Below are 22,636 nucleotides of genomic sequence, written 5' to 3'. Positions count from 1 at the left end.
TGCAATAGTCAGAGGGCATAAAACAGATATTCAGTGTATTTCTTCCTATGTCTTTGGAGCTTTTTCGAGGTCATCAAGGCCATATCGATCAGCTACTCCCAGCTGTTTTCTGCCTGGTTCTGGAATTCACAACAGTCCAGAGAGGATCAAGCTCTCTGACTTAGTGTTAGGAAGGACACTCAGCCGAGCAGGGCTCTCTCTCCCCTCAGGGGATGTGCATGTATGCTGGTCTCCTGGGACTGTGGGAAATGGGGTGAGAAAAAAAGAGATAAGAGAGAAGGAGCGACGGAAGGTTGTCATAATAACTACTGTTCTGAAATGTCAGTCAATCATCTAGCCTTCCTCTCAATACTACCCTTGCTCTCTCCCCTCCACTTTGCTCCACTGGGACTTGTAGTTCAGGGAGTGGATTATGCTCAGCCAATCAGAGGTGGACTGGACATGCCTCATTACTTCAGCGTAATTAGACAGCAGTTGGTTTGGAAGACTTGCTATGGAATACAATGAAATAATATCATAATTGGTGGTCTTTTGAACCTTAGTTGGCTATTGTTATTCAGCTGAGGTAATTATTCCCTGTCTTTTAACTGGTAACTGCTCTGTGTAACTGCTCTGTGTTTGCTTATTGCATGTCTTATATCAGATATACTGTATTCTTTGCTACAACTTTATTGTTCATCTATGACACAGGTTTTTAAATGTTACTAGCTAACTCCACATGAACCTACTCAGTTTATTGTTATTTCTAAACTGCATGGTGCACATATCACATATTCAGTAATGTACTCTTATACTCCCACATTTCCTTGGAGTAAGTTCCCACTGGGTGCCAACTCGTTAAATCAATGTTTTTCTATTGTGACGTGGATTCTACATGTAAAATACATTGGATCAGAAAAAAGGAATTTATGTAAACTGCTGTTTTGAGGGTAAAATATTTACATCACGATTACGTCATCATGGGAACCAAAATTCCACATAGACAAACCTTGTATAAAATATGTTGACCTTGTACATTTAAAACAGTGTTAGATCTTCAACATTGTAGCCACAATCAGAATGAAGAAAACATTTGTCTGGGCAGCACCTCCTAGTGGAGAATTTATTTATCTACAGCTACCTTTTGTTCTCCTGTCCAGGGTTTTAACCAAGCCCAGCTTTGATATTTGTCACTGACTGTAACCAATGTTCTATGGTGAAAATGATTGTTTGGGAATCTCCACTAAAAGGGATTTTGGCAATGAGGCCTATATTTACTTCCCCAGAGTCAAATGAACTCATGGACCCATTTGTATGCCTCTGTGTCCAGTAGCGTAAGCATAGACTTCCAGTCAGTTAGCAATTGCGCTAAATAAAATCAGGTTTAGAATTGTTTGCAAATGTAGTACAAATAAAAAATATATTATTTACATAAGTATTCAGAGTATTCAGTTAGTAACTTCCTTCAAACTCCAAGCAGAGATATAAAATGGTATCCACGAGTTCATCTGACTCTGGGGAAGTAGATAAAGAGCCTCATTACCAAAATCTCAAAGTATTGCTTTATTAGATTCAATGTTCCTATCGAAGTCATTCCAAAAGGTAGGTTTACCAGAGCAAATGAAATGTGACCATAATTTATCTTTCATATATCATCAATGATACTATTTAGGACTATATAATCATCAACAACTATCTTAAATTCAACCCAGGATTTAACAAGAAATAGACAAAACAATAGGCCTAGAGTTTCAAGCTCTGGTTGATTTCAAAATGTAATGATATTTACTGATATTGAATTGTGTTTGGTTGTCAACCCAACCAAATATCAAGATTTGAAGGAGATGTATCTCCTGCTTAGACTGTTCCATCTGTGCCATAGACTTAGTCTGGCTTTAATTCCAGTTTGTTTTCAAATTAATAATTTATATTTTGGATCAAGTCTCCAGTTCAACCAAAAATCTAAGTAAAAATAATAAGACTAAATCAAATTTAACTTTAATTGAAGTGGACTTAAAGTTTGATTTGATTTCATTTCGTCCTACTTAGATTTTTGTTTGAGATGGAGACTTGAATCCAACATATTAATTATAAATTTGTAGACAAACTGGAATTAATGTCAGACAGTGGCACAGATGAAAGGAACTATCCAATCAGAAGATAAAGCCCCTTCAAATGTTGATATTTGGTTACGTTGACAACTAAACACAACTGAGTATCACTTTTGAAATACAATAGATAACCTATGAAGTTGTCGACAAGATAACAAATAATATGTTGGATTCACGTTATTATTTTTCTAACAAATGGGTTTGCTCAGATTCAACCTTAAAAAGAGTAACATGGCCACATTTTGAGGTTACTGTTACTATACATTGATATTATGTAATCACATAACGTGTGCATGTTCTAGATAGCATACAAAAGTCATCGCAGGTCTGTAGAGATCTGCGCAGAATCTCAATTGGCATTGATCACTTTCATGTACTCCATGTACTTTTAATGTCATCTCAATTGTAAATCCAGGTAATTTGGTTCTGTTATGGGATGAAAGACAGCGATAAGTAACACATTAATCTGTTAATAAATAAAATATCTGACATTGTATTCCCATTTGTCCTTTACTGCACTTTTAAATGGTTGATATCACAGAGATACACATTAGGGTGACAACTCAACCAAAAATCAGACAATGTTTTGTCATGGGAATTTGGTTAGGCTTTTAGATGGTTGAAAGCATTTTGATAACACATTGGGAATTCAACTAGCTTTTGGCTGTCTTTTTGAGTGGGTGAATATAGGTTGTAATCTCACTGATCAAAGTCTCAACTGAATACTACCCAATTATCCATATTGAAATGATGTGGTGTGACCAGGGGGTTATTTTCTATTCCCTAGGAAGTAGGAGTAAAGTTCTTAGCTAGAGCTGAGTCAGATTTGGTTCACCATACAGTAGGTCACTTCCTTTAGCATTGAGGTTTTCAGACAGGTTGGCGTTTTCATGTGGTTCCTTTTTTGTGTAAACATTCAGATTTAACCTCTAATTTATGCCAGCTCAGAGCTCCTTTCCTCACCGCTGTGCTAAGAATGGTCTGGCCCCTGCAGGAGTGGATGTGGTTGATGGTGACTCACTGGGCTAATGGACAGAGTTTTCTAATGCCCAGGGCTTTTCATCAAACAATGGAGGCTGATGCCAAAAGCAGACTGACACACTTCGGCTAGCTAGTCGCTGTTGATATGATATAAGCTTTCTGCTTAAAATCAGCTTGATCTGAGTTGATAGTTCACATCCTCCTTTCATGCCATTAGTGAAGGTACATAGTGTTCTGTTCCATATGCTCCAGTATAGGTACATGATACAACCCCCACCCCTTTCACCTTTTAACTGCTGTGCTGTAAATGTACCAGTACAGGAAACTGTTGAGGATGTCTTCTCCATCGCTCTTCTCATTTACAGGCACACCTCCTCTTCCGCCCATCGTCTTGATGTACAAATCGTGTTCATTGTTTAACCCCCACGGGAGGGGGGGAGGGAGGGAATCATTTATGTTCCGATGCTGCACTTCAATTTCATAACATGGATTATCCCCAGAGGAATGCAGGGCAATCTCAACCAGAGAAACCTGAGACATGTGAAGGCTGCTCCTTCACTGCTTCCACAGGCACTCCCTCCATCATACTGTAGTATACTGGTTCAGCCATGGGAGCATTACAACTGGGCCACGCCTTGCAGTCAAGCTAAATCCAATTGACCACGCAGCAAATAGGATATTACTCTGGTTATTTTGTATGTGATGATATTGAGTGAGTAGCCTGTTTACACCTTGTGCTAACATGTGGGTTTTGTGATTTGATCAATATGATCCAATCACTATCTAATTGAGGCTTGTCACGTCTACACATGGTGCTAAAATGTGTCTCTTATCCATCCATTGTGCCCATGTTGTGACCAGATTTCCTGGTGCCTCCCTGTATGCAGATGTTTTTACAGATATTCTTTCAAAATACTATTTATATATTTATTTTAAGACAATTATTGTTGCCATTTAAGTCAATGGTGCTACCTGTCATTGATTTTAGAGACCAGTGTAATGATGATTTAAATGGCTTGACCATCCAGATCTGTTTACACTTGAATTATATCCAGATACAATGGGTCCCTGACTACCTCCGGAGTTGGTCAGGATGATCTGATTACGATCAGACAACGATGCATTTTTTAATCGTGTATGTACCTGTCTTAAAAATGTGGGCACAATCAAATTGTGGACAAGATCAGGACAAGGGATGTGTGTCAGCACCAGTTGTAAACGGGGTCAGTGACACCTAATGTAAGAGTTAGGTAGTAGGGATTTGTTTGAGGGGAAATCTAATTTTCAGAAATAGGGAACAGTTATGGGTAATGTTTTGGCAATGCAGTTTAAGAAGCAGCGATGGGTAATGTAAGTTCGGCATTTGTTTCTTTTCGGACATGCAAATGAATTGTATATGAAGGAATATTTCATTTGCGCATCGTAGCTGACATTAAACGGATGAAAATAGCAATATTGTTAAATGCACATACCTCTGTAGATCATTATTTGCAAGAACAATTAACGTTATGTGGGATGACACTGATGTCTTGAACATCTGACATGTGCAGACATGAAAAGGACAAATTAAAGATGCACAACACTATAAATATATAGTTGTTTATTCGCTGCTATTTCGAGCTGTAGTTAAATCCTGACTAAACCTGGCTTCATGTAAATAAAAGCTATTTTTCATTTATGAATGTGACAGAGAAGATCTGCCAGCACTATTCACTGTGTTGTCTTTGCATATTAGATACAATATCTACATTGTTACACGTTAAGGGATTTATGTATAAGTTCAGTTATTTGGGACGAGCACTAGCTCCAAATACACAGGGAAATACTGCATGCACTCATTCCCCGTACCCACCACAGACCATCATAGAGATAGGGAGAGACAGACAGAGAGAGCTACCCTGGCTCTAGCTTTGGCTCCTTGTCTGTCTGGATGGCTGAACAAGTGATGCAGCCATAGTCACAGTGTTGTGGGTCCCAGCCTCAGCATGGGGAATCAGATGCAAACCAGCTGCTAAACTATGCAGCCTGTGACCTTTGGTGGACCCGGGAAGATGGATGCTTCCAGAACTATTGACGTAAAATCCAGGCCCCACAAGCAGAGAGCAAATTTCTTACACATCCCACACCCTGCTGATGCCATAAAATGAATAAGCAAGTGTGTTATAGTTCACTGTCCAGAGCTAACGCGGAGGGTTAGATACATGTACATTCTTTAATTTGTCTCTGGATCAACCCATTAGTTTATGAGGTGTCAATCCCATAGCCATAGATATTTAATTGTTAATTATGTATGAGTCTTCAGAAGACTGGCAGCTGTGTGAAGACAGCTGAGGATGCTAGCCCAATGGAATAATAGAGAGAGAGAATACAAATAAGAAGATAGACAAATGCTTTAATTTGTGTGTACCTATTGGTTTGCTACCGCCGAGTCATGCTGCAGGACCAATAGGTGTGAGTGCTAACCCCACGGAGTATAATAATTATCCCCAGAGAGAGAAAGAGACCTGTTCCATTAAAGTCAAAGACTATAGAACAGTGATCAAACAAACAACAGCCATCCTTGATCTACAATCTACAGCCTCGATTGTCCCCACACAGATAAGTACAGAACAGCAACAGAATGGCCTGCCCTCTCTTCTGTTCCAACAGAGCTGTTCCGCCTCTCTCTCTGTGCCTGCTATGTTGTTGATTTATCAGCTCTCATTTATCAGGTCCCATCCCCAGTATTATTATTATTCAGCGCACAACCGTGTCACCGTGGTGGCGGAAGGGGGTGCACTGAGATGAAAATGATGAACGATATTTCTTTCATAAGATGCATATCAGTCTGAGCATGTGATTTTCGGGCTTGTGTGTAGCTATTTGAACATTCATTCAATGTCACTTTCTGCCAAAACCGGCTAGGAGTATTTCTCATCCCTGCTGTGGGTATTTTCGCATGAACGGTCGACATGTTTCAAATAGGACATGTAATCATAGGACACAGACATGCACACATAAATGCATGCATGGAAGCTTACACGCAGACAGTGGATCTGGTCTTTTTATGACCCTCTTGCTTAAAGTTCTTATTTTTTCAGGAAAATATCAAATAAAAAAACAGGCTTTCGTCCTGTTTGTGGCCTAAAAAGGACAAGATGGCCCAAGTAACAGTAACAGTATTGAATGAACAATCATGTGAAATAGGACCATCTGTTTGTTTGTTTTCCTATGCAATCATGGAAATGTTGTATCTACAGTATGTTCTGCACTACATGGTTATGCAGTGTGGATTACCATGTGGATTATTATTATATGTGCAATGAAACAGTTAATAAACACTTGACATTCCATCAACATTGCATCATTTAGGTTTTATTTCCTTCTGGCTACATCCATACAATGGCTGAAGAAAAATCTCCCTCTGTCTCGATGAGAAAAGTATTTTTCAAAGTGTTCATTATAGTCTTGTCCTGTCAAGTGTGTGACGGTGTTGGGAGGCTAATACGTTTGCTACAGGCTAGACGGCCATGGATCAATGTGCTGCAGATTATACAATGGGACTCTTGTATTATTGTCTCTAGCTATGGAGAGAAAAGAGGCCACTGGGTAGGCTTCCTGTCTGTTGGATCTATTGTAGCCAGCCATTCATATGGATCGCTGTGTGGTAGAGTGACAAGCTGACAGCCACACAGGAGCATAACTCAACACCACATGCCAATGCCACTCAACCATGGTCATGCTTTGAATGTGTAGTATCATAGAGAATAGACATTGCGGTGCATATTGAAGCAGCATAACAAACCAGATTATGGGTGTAATACTAGATGACTACTTTGATTTGTGGGTGTTCATTACAAGTTGTGTTTCATACTTTTCTTTCAATACATATAATGTTATAGTTGTAGGATAAATGCTTTAGTTGAGTGGTCAAACTCAGCTCCAAAGTATAAACTGAATTGACATCAAACTCTGTATATAATAGAACAGGCAATTAGTGAGGCTGTGCCAAGATGGACAGACAGTGGCCTGACTCAATAAACCACTAAAACTTGCATTTCATGCTGATCTGATGTTGCCCCGGTGATCATGAGGTGTAAAAACAGATTTCCACGGTGGCTGGATGATGTTAAATTAGTTTTCACTCTCGGCGGACTAATCTTTCTCGAGGCCATAGGTTTTAATTCCTCAATTCTAAGTGCAGATCAGCTTCAAATGCGTAGCTCTTTCCAAGTGTCGACAACACTCTCTGCAGCTGGAACTTTACAAGCCATGTCCTTTTGAAGTTGAAAGTTAAATGAATAAAAAATATGACTTGTTTAAGGGGGCATTTCAGTAGGGGGGTGCACTGAAGCTTGGTTCATTTGCATTATTTCTTAATAAATAAATAAATCTCCCTTATTATGTCGAGATCACAACTTAACTCGTGATCGCTACATATTTAAAGTGGTTTTGTCGAGATCACAAGATAATATTACCGTGATCACGAGATAAGCAAAAGTACCACCATCCATTCATTTGTTCAGATGAACCATGTATGGTAACCACCTCAAAGAGCCCTGTGGCTGCTGCTGCATTGATTGCAATGCTTTCATGGGGCATTTAAGCCTTGGACGCTGCCTGACAAGTGGCATGTCTCTCAGGCTGCGTACCGCCCCCAAGACCACAGCCAATCGCATGCAAGGAACAATGCAACTTGGCCAGTCTTGTGAGCTAACTAGTTAGCTAGGTAGTATTGTTAGCTAGCTAGCTAGCTAGCTTGTTATCTGTGCTGGTTGTTAGCTTCCATAACTGATATGTGTATAATTATAAGGGACACTTCATGTTTTATGTATAATATTTAAATTTACAGTATGAGATCTCCATTCCTGACAGGCTGATCAGATTCAATTTCATCCTCAGAGGCTGATAAGTCAGGATGATGCCTTGTAGGCTGTTTCATATATACAGCTTCTTACAGACAGCTTACAGGCAACATCCTGACTTATTTGCCTCTGAGGCTGCAATTGAAACGGATCAGCCTGCCAGGAATAGAGCGCACCCACTCTTATAATAATTATAATAATAATCATAATGCACTGACTGCTAATCTGCCTGAAAGGAGCTAAACCTATAAAACAGCCTACAAGGCACAATCCTGATTTATCAGCCTCTGAGGCTGAAATTTAATCTGATCGGCCTGAATGGAAATCTCATGCTGTAAATTTAAATATTATCCGTAAAACATGATGTGTCCCTTACAATTATACACATATCAGTTTTGCAAGCTAACAAACCACACAGATACCAAGCTAGCTAGCTAGCTAACAAGACTACCTAGCTATCCAGCTTGCTCTCTTGTTCACAAGACTAGCCAACTTAGCTACGTTGTTGCTTGCATATGATTGGCTGTGGTTTTCGGGGTGGCATCGTTCAGAACTTAAATGCCCCCACGAGGGCATAAATGCCCCAAGAGCTGTTAGCTCAAGGTAAGGGACATTTAGCTTACTAACAATACTAATTTCTAAACTGATGAGCTCCAAACACGAATGAAAGCATGATGTTAGTATGAAAGTTACCATCCTTTAGTGTAGCAATCAATAAAAACGTATGTGCTGATCCACTGTGGGCGTTTCAGCCATACTGTCAATCTGTCCACTCCTATTTATAGTTTATATCACGATCTAGACAAAACAACTTTTGTTATGGAGTGATCATGAGATAATTAAGTTATGACCTCGACATAATGAGGGAATAAAAAAAAATGAATGTGTCCTCTCTGGACCTCCATACAAAGAAGATACACTACATGACCATTAGTATGTGGACACCTGCTTGTCGAACATATCATTCCAAAATCATGGGCATTAATATGGAGTTGGTACCCACTGTGCTGCTATAAACAGCCTCCGCTCTTCTGGGAAGGCTTTCCACTAGATATTGGAACATTGCTGTGGGGACTTGCTTCCATTCAGCCACAAGAGCATTAGCAAGGTCAGGCACTGACGTTGGCCAATTAGGCCTGACTCGCAGTCGGCGTTTAAATTCGTCCCAAAGGTGTTCGATGGGGTTCAGGTCAGGGCTCTGTGCAGGCCAGTTAAGTTCTTTAACACTGATCTCGACAAACCATTTCTGTATGGACGTCGCATTGTGCACAGGGACATTGTCATGCAGAAACAGGAAAGGGCCTTCCCCAAACTGTTGCCACAAAGTTGGAAGCACAGAATCATCTAGAATATCAATGTATGCTGTAACATTAAGATTTCCCTGCACTGGAACTAAGGGGCCTAACACAAATGATGAAAAACAGCCCAGACCATTATTCCTCAGACTGCCAGATGGTGAAGTGACTCATCACTCCAGAGAACATGATTCCACTGCTCCAGGGTCCAATGGCAGCGAGCTTTACACCACTCCAGACGATGCTTGGCATTGCGCATAGTGATCTTAGACTTGTGCACGGCTGCTCGGTCATGGAAACCCATTTTATGAAGCTTCCAACGAACAGCTTGTGTGCTAACGTTGCTTCCAGATGCAGTTTGAATCTCGGTAGTGAGTGTTGCAACCAAGGACAGGCGATTTTTACGCGCATCATGCTCGGTGGTCCCGTTCTGTGAGCTTGTGTTGCATAACACTTCGTGACTGAGCCGTTGTGTCTCCTAGATATTTCCACTTCACAATAATAGCACTTACAGTTGACCGGGACAACTCTAGCAGGGCAGAAATTTGATGAACTGACTTGTTGGAAAAGTGGCATTCTATGACGGTGCCATGTTGAAAGTCACTGAGCTCTCAGTAAGGCCATTCTACTGCCAATATTTGTCAATCAAGATTGCATGGCTGTGTGCTCGATTTTATAGACCTGTCAGCAATGGGTGTGGCTTAAATAGCTGAATCCACTTATTTGAAATGGTGTCCACATACTTTTGTTTATAGTGTAGAAGCCTTAACTACTCCAGCAATAGACTTTATTTAAATGAACTACTTACTGATTCATTTGTAGCCTAGTGGTTAGAGCGTTTGGCCAATAACCGACTCCCTGAGCCGACACGGTGAGAAATATGTTGACTTGTCCTTGACCAAGACACTTAACCCTAGTCGCTCTGGATAAGAATGTCTGCTAAATGACTCAATTTGTGCTTGAAAAAATACTTATATTTTGAATTAAATCTACAATAAAAGTTAAGCTTCATGTTTTAAAGTTAATGTACTTATCACGTTTCAGGTAAGACCCAGATGCAGACAGTGTCAAAGTAACAATGGTATATTACTATTACAGGGGCAGGCAAAAAGGGTAGGCAGAGGTCACTAATCCAGATAGGGTGCAAAAGGTCAATAAACTGGAGACAAAGGGCTGTGAGACATGGGTTTAATTCTGTAAACATGTACACAGATGTATACGGAGTGTACAGGGCAATAGAAGATGAACAGCAGAAGGGCTAATGACCTTGGAGATGCGGAAAGAGACGATAACCGGGGAAAGAGTCTGTGGGATTCCATTCGCTCCTATCGGTGAGCCTTGTCTTTTAGTGGACAGACGGAGACGAAAAGATCAGTAGTCCCACAATACAGGAAACTCTAAGAATGAAGCTTGTATAGCCATTCAGCTGGAGATAGCCTAGCTCTGCCGAGTTGCATAGGCCCGGGAAGAGGTGAATCTGCAGTCTTTGGAGACTTTCAGGGGAAGTTGAGTAGCCTCCGGTTCTCTCGGCAATGGAGATGTTGGGTACTTCCGGGATGCCTCGGAGGTGAGGTGGAATCCTTGGACGGGCGAGTGAAATCAAATCTATTCTTTGTTCCCGTAGTTGCCCATCAATCTGAATGGTCAAGGCGATGAGCGAGTCGAGATACATCGGTAGTTGCCGGGCTACAAACTCGTCCTTTACTTCCTCTGATAGTGCAGGAACATGTTGAACAGCGCTTCCATGTTGGCGGCACTCTCAGCTGCCAACGTGAGGAAATCCACCACATAGTGTGCCACACTGCGGGAGTCTTGCCGAAGCTGGAGTAACTTCCGGGCAGCCTCTCGCCCAACAATGGAGCATAGAAAACTTTCTTTACCTCACAAACTCCTCCAGGCTGAAGCATATGGCTGCCTGTTGTTCCCATACTGCCGTAACCCAGGCGAGAGCCCTCCCGGACATCAGCGTGATATGGTATGCTATCTTAGAGCGGTTAGAGGGGGAAGGAGGAGGGCTGCAGCATGATGAGGAAATATTGAGCGAGAAATGCCCAACAGATGCCCGCCTCTCCATTGAAGCATCCGGGGGAGGTAAGCGGGGTTCCCGGGAAACTGGGGTGACCGGGGAAGTGGTGCTGCTAAAAGCCGTGTTACTGAGGGGCCGGGAGGTGTTACTGAGGGGCCGGGAGGTGTTACCGAGGGGCCGGGAGGTGTTACCGAGGGGCCGGGAGGTGTTACTGAGGGGCCGGGAGGTGTTCGTAGTGGTAGGCTGCCTAACAGACAACCCGCTGAATTGCTCCAGCAACGTGTTCAACGCTTAATCGCTTGGTTCAGCCAAGGTCTGGAACCCTTCCATAAGACCATGAAGCAACTCCTCATGCCTTCCAATGATGGCTACTTGGGAGGAGATGGCCTTGTGGAGCTGGTCTTTGTCTGCTGGGTCAGTCAAACAAATCTAAATATATTTTAGATCTTAGATATTCGAAGTAGCCATCCTTTGCATTGATGACAGCTTTGCACACTCTTGACATTCTCTCAACAAGTTTTATGAGGTAGTCACTTGGAATGCATTTAAATTAACAGATGTGCCTTGTTAAAAGATAACTTGTGAAATGTCTTTCCTTCTTCATGCGTTTGAGCCAATCAGTTGTGTTGTGACAAGGTAGGGGCAGTATACAGAAGATTGCCCTATTTGGTAAAAGACCAAGTCCATATTATGGAAAGAACAGCTCAATTTTTTTTTTTTTATTTAACCTTTATTTAACTAGGCAAATCAGTTAAGAACAAATTCTTATTTTCAATGACGGCCGACCAAAAGGCAAAAGGCCTCAGGCTGGGACGGGGATGGGGGCTGGGACGGGGATGGGGGCTGGGACGGGGACGGGGCTGGTGCTGGGACGGGGATGGGGGCTGGGACGGGGATGGGGGCTGGGACGGGGATGGGGGCTGGGACAGGGACGGGGGCTGGGACGGGGCTGGGACGGGGGCTGGGACGGAGATGGGGGCTGGGACGGGGATGGGGGCTGGGACAGGGACGGGGGCTGGGACGGGGATGGGGGCTGGGACGGGGATGGGGGCTGGGACAGGGACGGGGGCTGGGACGGGGGCTGGGACGGGGGCTGGGACGGAGATGGGGGCTGGGACGGGGATGGGAGCTGGGACGGGGACGGGGATGGGGGCTGGGGCTGGGACGGGGATGGGACGGGTACGGAGGCTGGGGCTGGGACGGGGATGGGGGCTGGGACGGGGATGGGAGCTGGGACGGGGATGGGGATGGGGCTGGGACGGGGACGGGGGCTGGGACGGGTACGGGGATGGGGGCTGGGACGAGGATGGGGGCTGGGACGGGTACGGGGGCTGGGACGGGTACGGGGATGGGGGCTGGGACGAGGATGGGGGCTGGGACGGGTACGGGGGCTGGGACGGGTATGGGGGCTGGGACGAGGATGGGGGCTGGGACGGGTACGGGGGCTGGGGCTGGGACGGGGATGGGGGATGGGACGGGTACGGTGATGGGGGCTGGGACGAGGATGGGGGCTGGGACGGGTACGGGGGCTGGGACGGGTACGGGGGCTGGGACGGGGATGGGGGCTGGGACGGGTACGGGGGCTGGGACGGGGATGGGGGCTGGGACGGAGATGGGAGCTGGGACGGGGATGGGGGCTGGGACGGGGACGGGGATGGGGGCTGGGACGGAGATGGGGGCTGGGACGGGGACGGGGCTGGGACGGGGACGGGGCTGGGACGGGGACGGGGCTGGGACGGGCACAGGGGCTGGGACAAGGACGGGGCTGGGATGGAGACGGGGACGGGGCTGGGACGGGGATGGGGGCTGGGACGGGGATGGGGGCTGGGACGGGGACGGGGATGGGGGCTGGGACGGAGACGGGGCTGGGACGGGGACGGGGCTGGGACGGGCACGGGGGCTGGGACAAGGACGGGGGCTGGGATGGAGACGGGGACGGAGGCTGGGACGGGGGCTGGGACGGGGACGGGGCTGGGACGGGGCTGGGACGGGGGCTGGAACGGGGGCTGGGACGGGGACGGGGACGGGGGCTGGGATGGGGACGGGGGCTGGGACGGGGACGGGGGCTGGGACGGGGGCTGGGATGGGGACGGGGCTGGGACGGGGCTGGGATGGGGACGGGGCTGGGATGGGGACGGGGACGGGGACGGGGGCTGGGACGGGGCTGGGACGGGTACGGGGGCTGGGGCTGGGACGGGGATGGGGGCTGGGACGAGTACGGGGATGGGGGCTGGGACGAGGATGGGGGCTGGGACGGGTACGGGGGCTGGGACGGGTACGGGGGCTGGGACGGGGATGGGGGCTGGGACGGGTACGGGGGCTGGGGCTGGGACGGGGATGGGGGCTGGGACGGAGATGGGGGCTGGGACGGGGATGGGGGCTGGGACGGGGACGGGGATGGGGGCTGGGACGGGTACGGGGGCTGGGGCTGGGACGGGGATGGGGGCTGGGACGAGGATGGGGGCTGGGACGGGTACGGGGGCTGGGGCTGGGACGGGGATGGGGGCTGGGACGGGTACGGGGATGGGGGCTGGGACGAGGATGGGGGCTGGGACGGGTACGGGGGCTGGGACGAGGATGGGGGCTGGGACGGGTACGGGGGCTGGGACGGGGATGGGGGCTGGGACAGGTACGGGGATGGGGGCTGGGACGAGGATGGGGGCTGGGACGGGTACGGGGCTGGGACGGGTACGGGGGCTGGGACGCGGATGGGGGCTGGGACGGGGATGGGGGCTGGGACGGGTACGGGGGCTGGAGCTGGGACGGGGATGGGGGCTGGGACGGGGACGGCGATGGGGGCTGGGACGGGGATGGGGGCTGGGACGGGGACGGGGATGGGGGCTGGGGCTGGGACGGGGGCTGGGGCTGGGGCTGGGACGGGGATGGGGGCTGGGACGGGGACGGGGGCTGTGGCTGGGACGGGGATGGGGGCTGGGACAAGGACGGGGGCTGGGACAGGGACGGGGCTGGGACAAGGATGGGGGCTGGGATGGAGACGGGGGCTGGGACAAGGACGGGGGCTGGGACGGGGACGGGGCTGGGACAAGGACGGGGGCTGGGACGGGGGCTGGGACACGGACGGGGCTGGGATGGAGACGGGGACGGGGCTGGGACGGGGGCTAGGACGGGGACGGGGGCTGGGACGGGGATGGGGGCTGGGACGGGGGCTGGACCGGGGCTGGGACGGGACGGGGACGGGGCTGGGATGGGGACGGGGGCTGGGACGGGGACGGGGACGGGGGCGGGGGCTGGGACGGGGATGGGGACGGGGGCTGGGACTTGGACGGGGCGGGGACGGTGACGGGGGCTGGGACGGGGATTAAAAATACAAAAATAAATGAAATTTAAATAAAGGACGAAACATACATCAGGACAAGAGAGACAACACAACACTACATAAAGAGAGACCTACGACAACAACATAGCAAGGCAGCAACACATGATGACACAGCATGTTAACAACACAACATGGTAGCAGCACAAAACATGGTACAAAACATTATTGGGCAATCCATTCACCTACTCTGCGTCCCACAAAGACACTGCGGTTGGAAAACAAAAAAAAATAAGCAAATGAAACGACAGTCCATCATTACTTTAAGACATGAAGGTCAATCCGGAAAGTTTTAAGAACTTTGAAAAACCATCAGGCACTATGACGAAACTGGCTCTCATGAGGAACGCAACAGGAAAGGAAGGCCCAGAGTTTCCTCTGCTGCAGAGGATAAGTTCATTAGAGTTCAAGTAAATGCTTCACAGAGTTCAAGTAACAGACACGTCTCAACATCAACTGTTCAGAGGAGACAGCGTGAATCAGGCCTTCATGGTCGAATTGCTGCAAAGAAACCCCTACTAACGGACAACAATAATAAGAAGAGTTTTGCTTGGGCCAAGGAACACGAGCAATGGACATTAGACCGGTAGAACTTTGTCCTTTGGTCTGATGAGTCCAAATTTGAGATTTTTGGTTCCAACCGTGTCTTTGTAATATGCCGAGTAGGTGAACGGATTTTCTCTGCATGTGTGGTTCCCACCGTGAAGCATGGAGGAGGAGGTGTGATGGTGTGGGGGTGCTTTGCTGGTGACACTGTTAGTGATTTATTTGGAATCCAAGGCACACATAACCAGCATGGCTACCACAGCATTCTGCAGCAATGCGCCATCCCAACTGGTTTGTGCTTAGTGGGACAATCATTTGTTTTTCAACAGGACAATGACCCAACATACCAAGAAGGAGAGTGATGGAGTGCTGCATCAGATGACCTGGCGTCCGCAATCACCCGGCCTCAACCCAATTGAGATGGTTTGAGTGTGCAAAGGTTTCATCAAGGCAAAGGGTGGCTATTTTGAATAATCTAAAATCTAAAATATCTTTTGATTTGTTTAACACTTTTTTGTTACTACATGATTCCATATGTTATATTTTATAGTGTTGATGTCTTCACTATTATTCTACAATTTAGAAACAAATAAAAATAATGGAAAATCTTTGAATTAGTAGGTGTGTCCAAAAATTTTACCGGTGCTGTATGATGTGTATGTTGATAATTGCATGATGTTTCCCATACTGTATTTTGGCTACCGAGGTGTTTTAAAGGCCTCAATAAAAACACGTCAATAACGAGGCAAACCGGTGACTGAGACATCAATTGCACGAGATGCCAAGGGATCAATAATATATTTGATATTACACGCCGCAGCTTGAGATCTATTACTGACCATTGGCGACTTAATCAGGACATATAGCGTTATCATTAATACACAGTGCTGTGGATGATGGAACCAATAAAATACACAGCTTTAGAAATACACATTTACCTCAAGATCGATAGTAGATATATCTAAACGTAATATGATGTAAACTGACATATGTTATGAAGTTTTAATGACTTGTAATTAATTACAAGCAAATCCTAAATAGACAACATAATCAACATATAGGCCCAATTCCGCAAATATCCGTTCACATTATAGAATTCCCCATTTCATGGGTGGTGATGGCTTTCAGGTGGATGCATAGCCTACAACTATCAATTTCTGTGTAAGTAGAAATTTGATCGAGGATAGAGCAGGACTGAAGCCCACACTGGAGCCCACAAGGTGTAGAGCCACATAACAGCCATGGTGGTGGTGGTGACGATGATGGCTCAGGCTTGTTAACCATGCATGATGTTCCTTGATACTAATTCAACGCCACAATTGGCACGATTGCCTAATTGTAGCCTAACTAATCTCACCTTACAATGAGAGACACGAACCCCTGTCTCTCCTATCTTTATATATGTCTCACTCTCCCTTCATCTCTCTCTCCCATTCGGTTACTGTTATCTACTTCTTGACACTTGATTAGTTTTGTTTTATAGTTGTGGGTTTGGGTGCAAATGATGGACTGGTGTTCCTGTTTCTTCAGCTTCTCATTCCACACTGGCTCATTATGGTGATGCTGGTGTCATTTTCAGACAGTTACCAGCCAGTCATTTGACTACTCAGTCACAGAGCAGCTACATGTCACACCACGTCAGACGTTTTGTGTCAGCGGTGTAGGTGGAAGGTGAGGCCCATGTCAATCAAATTCAATACATTGGCCATTGGTGTCAAATGAGACATAGTAAGTCCTGTAGCCAGGGGCGCCACTTTGGTTTTAGAAGTGGGGGGGGGGGCATAACCTGGCGAGGGGTCTGGGGGTTCTACCCCAGGATATGCCATCTCTATTTAGAACAAAAAGTAAGCAAAAGTTGGGTAAGATATCATTATTACATATGTTAAAGAGAGTAGAGTGTATAGCAAAGGTATTCAATAATACACATTGTGTTGCAAACTTTAACCAATGAATAACTCTTGAAAAAATATAAAGACTTGTCTTTATTAAGATATGCCCTATATCAAATTTCAGAGGCGCCTGCACGTCCGAACCCCACCAGTCTAGTCAATAACTCAACTTTTGTAATGAACACGAGGGGATACAGAGAGCTGGTTTCAAGCGCAGGGCGCAGAATGTGTTTATTGCAAAAGACAACAGGAGGAGATAGGTAGCTGGGTCCAGGCAGAAGGTCATACACAGGGGGTACAAAAGGGCAACAGTACAGGCAAGGAAATGGCTAGTAACGCAGTCCAGGAGATCAGGCAATATGTAGATAACAGGAAATCCTATAGGCTATAGTACAGGCAGGAAATAGGCAAAAAGGCCTGGTTAGTGAAGCAGGCAAAAACTACCATACACGGGAGGAGTAACTCACATGAACCCAGCGCTCTGAAAAACATGTGTCACAAAACAAACAATACCTCACAGTGATGGGGTGCAAAGAACTGAAGTAAATAGTGTGTGATAATGACATACAGGTGTGTGAACATGTGATTAGAATGAAGGTGATTGTGATCTGGAGAGTGAGCTGCGTTCAGGGGATCTAGGTGTTTGAGAGTGTGAGCTGGAAAGTGGGGTGGAAAGTGAGCTGCGTTCAGGGGATCTACGTGTTTGAGGGTGTGAGTTGGAAGCAGACGTTGCAACTCTCTCTGAGAGTAGACCCCCAGGGCCAGGACTCAGCATCCCAGTAGCTAGGGATTGCCTAAATAGGTATCTCCCCTGATGTGGGTATGTTTTCAAAACAGACTCCTTTAGAAGTACTGTAGTCCATACAGTATAAGGCATCCAGACCTTATTAAAGTTGCCCAGCATACCCTTAATTTGGTAATAAATCAAAGCTAGTGATACATGACTTGACATTGTGGGAGGATAACCAACCTTCCAATTAATGGCAATGCATTTCTTAGCCGCTATAAATGCTTTGCACTGCACTGCACTGAAAAAACATCACAATATTGATCTTCAATCATTTGGCCGATGGTTTCATCGTTTAATTCAGGTCAAGTGTGACTGCAAAAATAATAGCTAAAATTTGCCACTTTTGGCCAGCTCTCTATCTCTAAGTGTACATCAAAAAAGCTCACCAAGTTCATTTACTTCTGTTGAAATGGGACAAAACAAAGGCTACAAAATATGCCCATTGAAACAATAGCTGTTCGATAGTAATAATAGTCACCTCATATCGCTATCCGACAGATAGCTAGAGGCTAGCGCTGACCTGGCTGTTGTAAAACTCATTTTTCAACCACTCCACAAATTTCTTGTTAACAAATTATAGTTTCTTCTTTATTTCACGTATAATTCACTGTATCACAAGTTTCCATACAATAAGTTGACTGTGCCTTTAAACCGCTTGGAAACTTCCAGAAAATGATGTCATGGCTTTAGAAGCTTCTGATAGCCTAATTGACATAATTTTAGTCAATTGGAGGTGTACCTGTGAATGTATTTAAAGGCCTACCTTAAAACTTCTTAGGGCTGCAATCCTGTTAACGGGATCGATATGACAACAGCCAGTGAAAGGGCAGGACGGAAAATTCAAAACAACAGAAATCTCAAAATTAAAATTCCTCAAACATACATGTATCTTATACCGTTTTAAAGGTAAACTTGTTGTTAATCCAACCACAGTGTCTGATTTCAAATAGGCTTTACAGCGACAGTACCACAAACAATTATGTTAGGTCACCACCAAGCCACAGAAAAACACAGCCATTTTTTCCAGGCAAAGATAGGAGTCACAAAAAGCACAAATAGAGATAAAAATTAATCACTAACCTTTGATGATCTTCATCAGATGATACTCATAGGACGTCCTGTTACACAAGACATGTATGTTTTGTTTGCTAAAGTTTATATATATATAAAAAAAAATCTGAGTTTACTTTGGTGCGTTACGTTCACTAGTTCCAAAAACATCCAATGATTTTGCATAGCCACATCAATTTTACAGAAATACTCATCATAAATGTTGATGTATACAAGTGTTACACATGGAATTATAGATATACCTCTCCTTAATGCAACCGCTATGTCCGATTTCAAAAAAACTTTACGGAAAAATCAAACCATGCAATAATCTGAGAACGGCGCTCAGAAAGAAAAAGGTATCCGCCATGTTGGAGTCAACAGAAATCAGAAATAACATTATAAATATTCCCTTACCTTTGACGATCTTCATCAGAATGCACTCCCAGGAATCCTAGTTCCACAATAAATGTTTGATTTGTTCACAAATCCAAACGCTCGTGCAGGTCCAGCCAAACGTCGGACGAAAACTTCTGGTCAGCGGGGTGGTGGCACCGGGATCCTCATCTCTCCCAAGTGGTCATTCTCTCTCCCTCCCCTTACCCATCTATCTATCGCCTCCTTTGAATTCCATGCTGTCACAGTTACCAGCCCTTTCAAGCTTAACATCCTTATCATTTATCGCCCTCCAGGTTCCCTCGGAGAGTTCATCAATGAGCTTGATGCCTTGATAAGCTCCTTTCCTGAGGACGGCTCACCTCTCACAGTCCTGGGCGACTTTAACCTCCCCACGTCTACCTTTGACTCATTCCTCTCTGCCTCCTTCTTTCCACTCCTCTCCTCTTTTGACCTCACCCTCTCACCTTCCCCCTACTCACAAGGCAGGCAATACGCTCGACCTCATCTTTACTAGATGCTGTTCTTCCACTAACCTCATTGCAACTCCCCTCCAAGTCTCCGACCACTACCTTGTATCCCTTTCCCTCTCGCTCTCATCCAACACTTCCCACACTGCCCCTACTCGGATGGTATCGCGCCGTCCCAACCTTCGCTCTCTCTCCCCGCTACTCTCTCCTCTTCCATCCTATCATCTCTTCCCTCTGCTCATACCTTCTCCAACCTTTCTCCTGATTCTGCCTCCTCAACCCTCCTCTCTTCCCTTTCTGCATCCTTTGACTCTCTATGTCCCCTATCCTCCAGGCCGGCTCGGTCCTCCCCTCCCGCTCCGTGGCTCGATGACTCATTGCGAGCTCACAGAACAGAGCTCCGGGCAGCCGAGCGGAAATGGAGGAAAACTCGCCTCCCTGCGGACCTGGCATCCTTTCACTCCCTCCTCTCTACATTTTCCTCCTCTGTCTCTGCTGCTAAAGCCACTTTCTACCACTCTAAATTCCAAGCATCTGCCTCTAACCCTAGGAAGCTCTTTGCCACCTTCTCCTCCCTCCTGAATCCTCCTCCCCCCCCCCCTCCTCCCTCTCTGCAGATGACTTCGTCAACCATTTTGAAAAGAAGGTCGACGACATCCGATCCTCGTTTGCTAAGTCAAATGACACCGCTGGTTCTGCTCACACTGCCCTACCCTGTGCTCTGACCTCTTTCTCCCCTCTCTCTCCAGATGAAATCTCGCTTCTTGTGACGGCCGGCCGCCTAACAACCTGCCCGCTTGACCCTATCCCCTCCTCTCTTCTCCAGACCATTTCCGGAGACCTTCTCCCTTACCTCACCTCGCTCATCAACTCATCCCTGACCGCTGGCTACGTCCCTTCCGTCTTCAAGAGAGCGAGAGTTGCACCCCTTCTGAAAAAACCTACACTCGATCCTTCCGATGTCAACAACTACAGACCAGTATCCCTTCTTTCTTTTCTCTCCAAAACTCTTGAACGTGCCGTCCTTGGCCAGCTCTCCCGCTATCTCTCTCAGAATGACCTTCTTGATCCAAATCAGTCAGGTTTCAAGACTAGTCATTCAACTGAGACTGCTCTTCTCTGTATCACGGAGGCGCTCCGCACTGCTAAAGCTAACTCTCTCTCCTCTGCTCTCATCCTTCTAGACCTATCGGCTGCCTTCGATACTGTGAACCATCAGATCCTCCTCTCCACCCTCTCCGAGTTGGGCATCTCCGGCGCGGCCCACGCTTGGATTGCGTCCTACCTGACAGGTCGCTCCTACCAGGTGGCGTGGCGAGAATCTGTCTCCTCGCCACGCGCTCTCACCACTGGTGTCCCCCAGGGCTCTGTTCTAGGCCCTCTCCTATTCTCGCTATACACCAAGTCACTTGGCTCTGTCATAACCTCACATGGTCTCTCCTATCATTGCTATGCAGACGACACACAATTAATCTTCTCCTTTCCCCCTTCTGATGACCGGGTGGCGAATCGCATCTCTGCATGTCTGGCAGACATCTATCAGTGTGGATGACGGATCACCACCTCAAGCTGAACCTCGGCAAGACGGAGCTGCTCTTCCTCCCGGGGAAGGACTGCCCGTTCCATGATCTCGCCATCACGGTTGACAACTCCATTGTGTCCTCCTCCCAGAGCGCTAAGAACCTTGGCGTGATCCTGGACAACACCCTGTCGTTCTCAACCAACATCATGGCGGTGGCCCGTTCCTGTAGGTTCATGCTCTACAACATCCGCAGAGTACGACCCTGCCTCACACAGGAAGCGGCGAAGGTCCTAATCCAGGCACTTGTCATCTCCCGTCTGGATTACTGCAACTCGCTGTTGGCTGGGCTCCCTGCCTGTGCCATTAAACCCCTACAACTCATCCAGAACGCCGCAGCCCGTCTGGTGTTCAACCTTCCCAAGTTCTCTCACGTCACCCCGCTCCTCCGCTCTCTCCACTGGCTTCCAGTTGAAGCTCGCATCCGCTACAAGACCATGGTGCTTGCCTACGGAGCTGTGAGGGGAACGGCACCGCAGTACCTCCAGGCTCTGATCAGGCCCTACACCCAAGCAAGGGCACTGCGTTCATCCACCTCTGGCCTGCTCGCCTCCCTACCATTGAGGAAGTACAGTTCCCGCTCAGCCCAGTCAAAACTGTTCGCTGCTCTGGCCCCCCAATGGTGGAACAAACTCCCTCACGACGCCAGGACAGCGGAGTCAATCACCACCTTCCGGAGACACCTGAAACCCCACCTCTTCAAGGAATACCTAGGATAGGATAAGTAATCCTTCTCACCACCCCCCCTTAATGATTTAGATGCACTATTGTAAAGTGGCTGTTCCACTGGATGTCAGAAGGTGAATTCACCAATTTGTAAGTCGCTCTGGATAAGAGCGTCTGCTAAATGACTTAAATGTAATGTAAATATTACAGGTCGTAGAAACATTTCAAACGAAGTATATAATCAATCTTGAGGATGTTTTTATCATAAATCTTCAATAACGTTCCAAGCGGAGAATTCCATTATCTGTAGAAAAGCCATGGAACGCAGTTAACTCTCATATGAAATGCACGTGACCCTGACCTGGCTCTCTGCCAGACCACTGAGTCAAAGAGCTCTCATCCAGCCCCACATCACAGTAGAAGCCTCATTCAAGTTTCTAAAGACGGTTGACATAGGGTGGAATCCCTAGGAAGTGCAACATAACCGATATCCCATTGTATTTGATGGGGCTGAGTTCAAATACTACAAATCTTTCAAAAACTTTCCCACCTCCCGTTTGGAATTTTCTCAGGTTTTTGCCTGCCATATGAGTTCTGTTATACTCACACTTATCATTCAAACAGTTATAGAAACTTCAGAGTGTTTTCTATCCAAATATACTAATGATATGCATATATTA

Source organism: Oncorhynchus masou, chromosome 17 (genome assembly GCF_036934945.1).
Source record: "Oncorhynchus masou masou isolate Uvic2021 chromosome 17, UVic_Omas_1.1, whole genome shotgun sequence".
Classification (NCBI taxonomy): domain Eukaryota; kingdom Metazoa; phylum Chordata; class Actinopteri; order Salmoniformes; family Salmonidae; genus Oncorhynchus; species Oncorhynchus masou.
Note: the sequence above shows the minus strand (reverse complement) of the source record.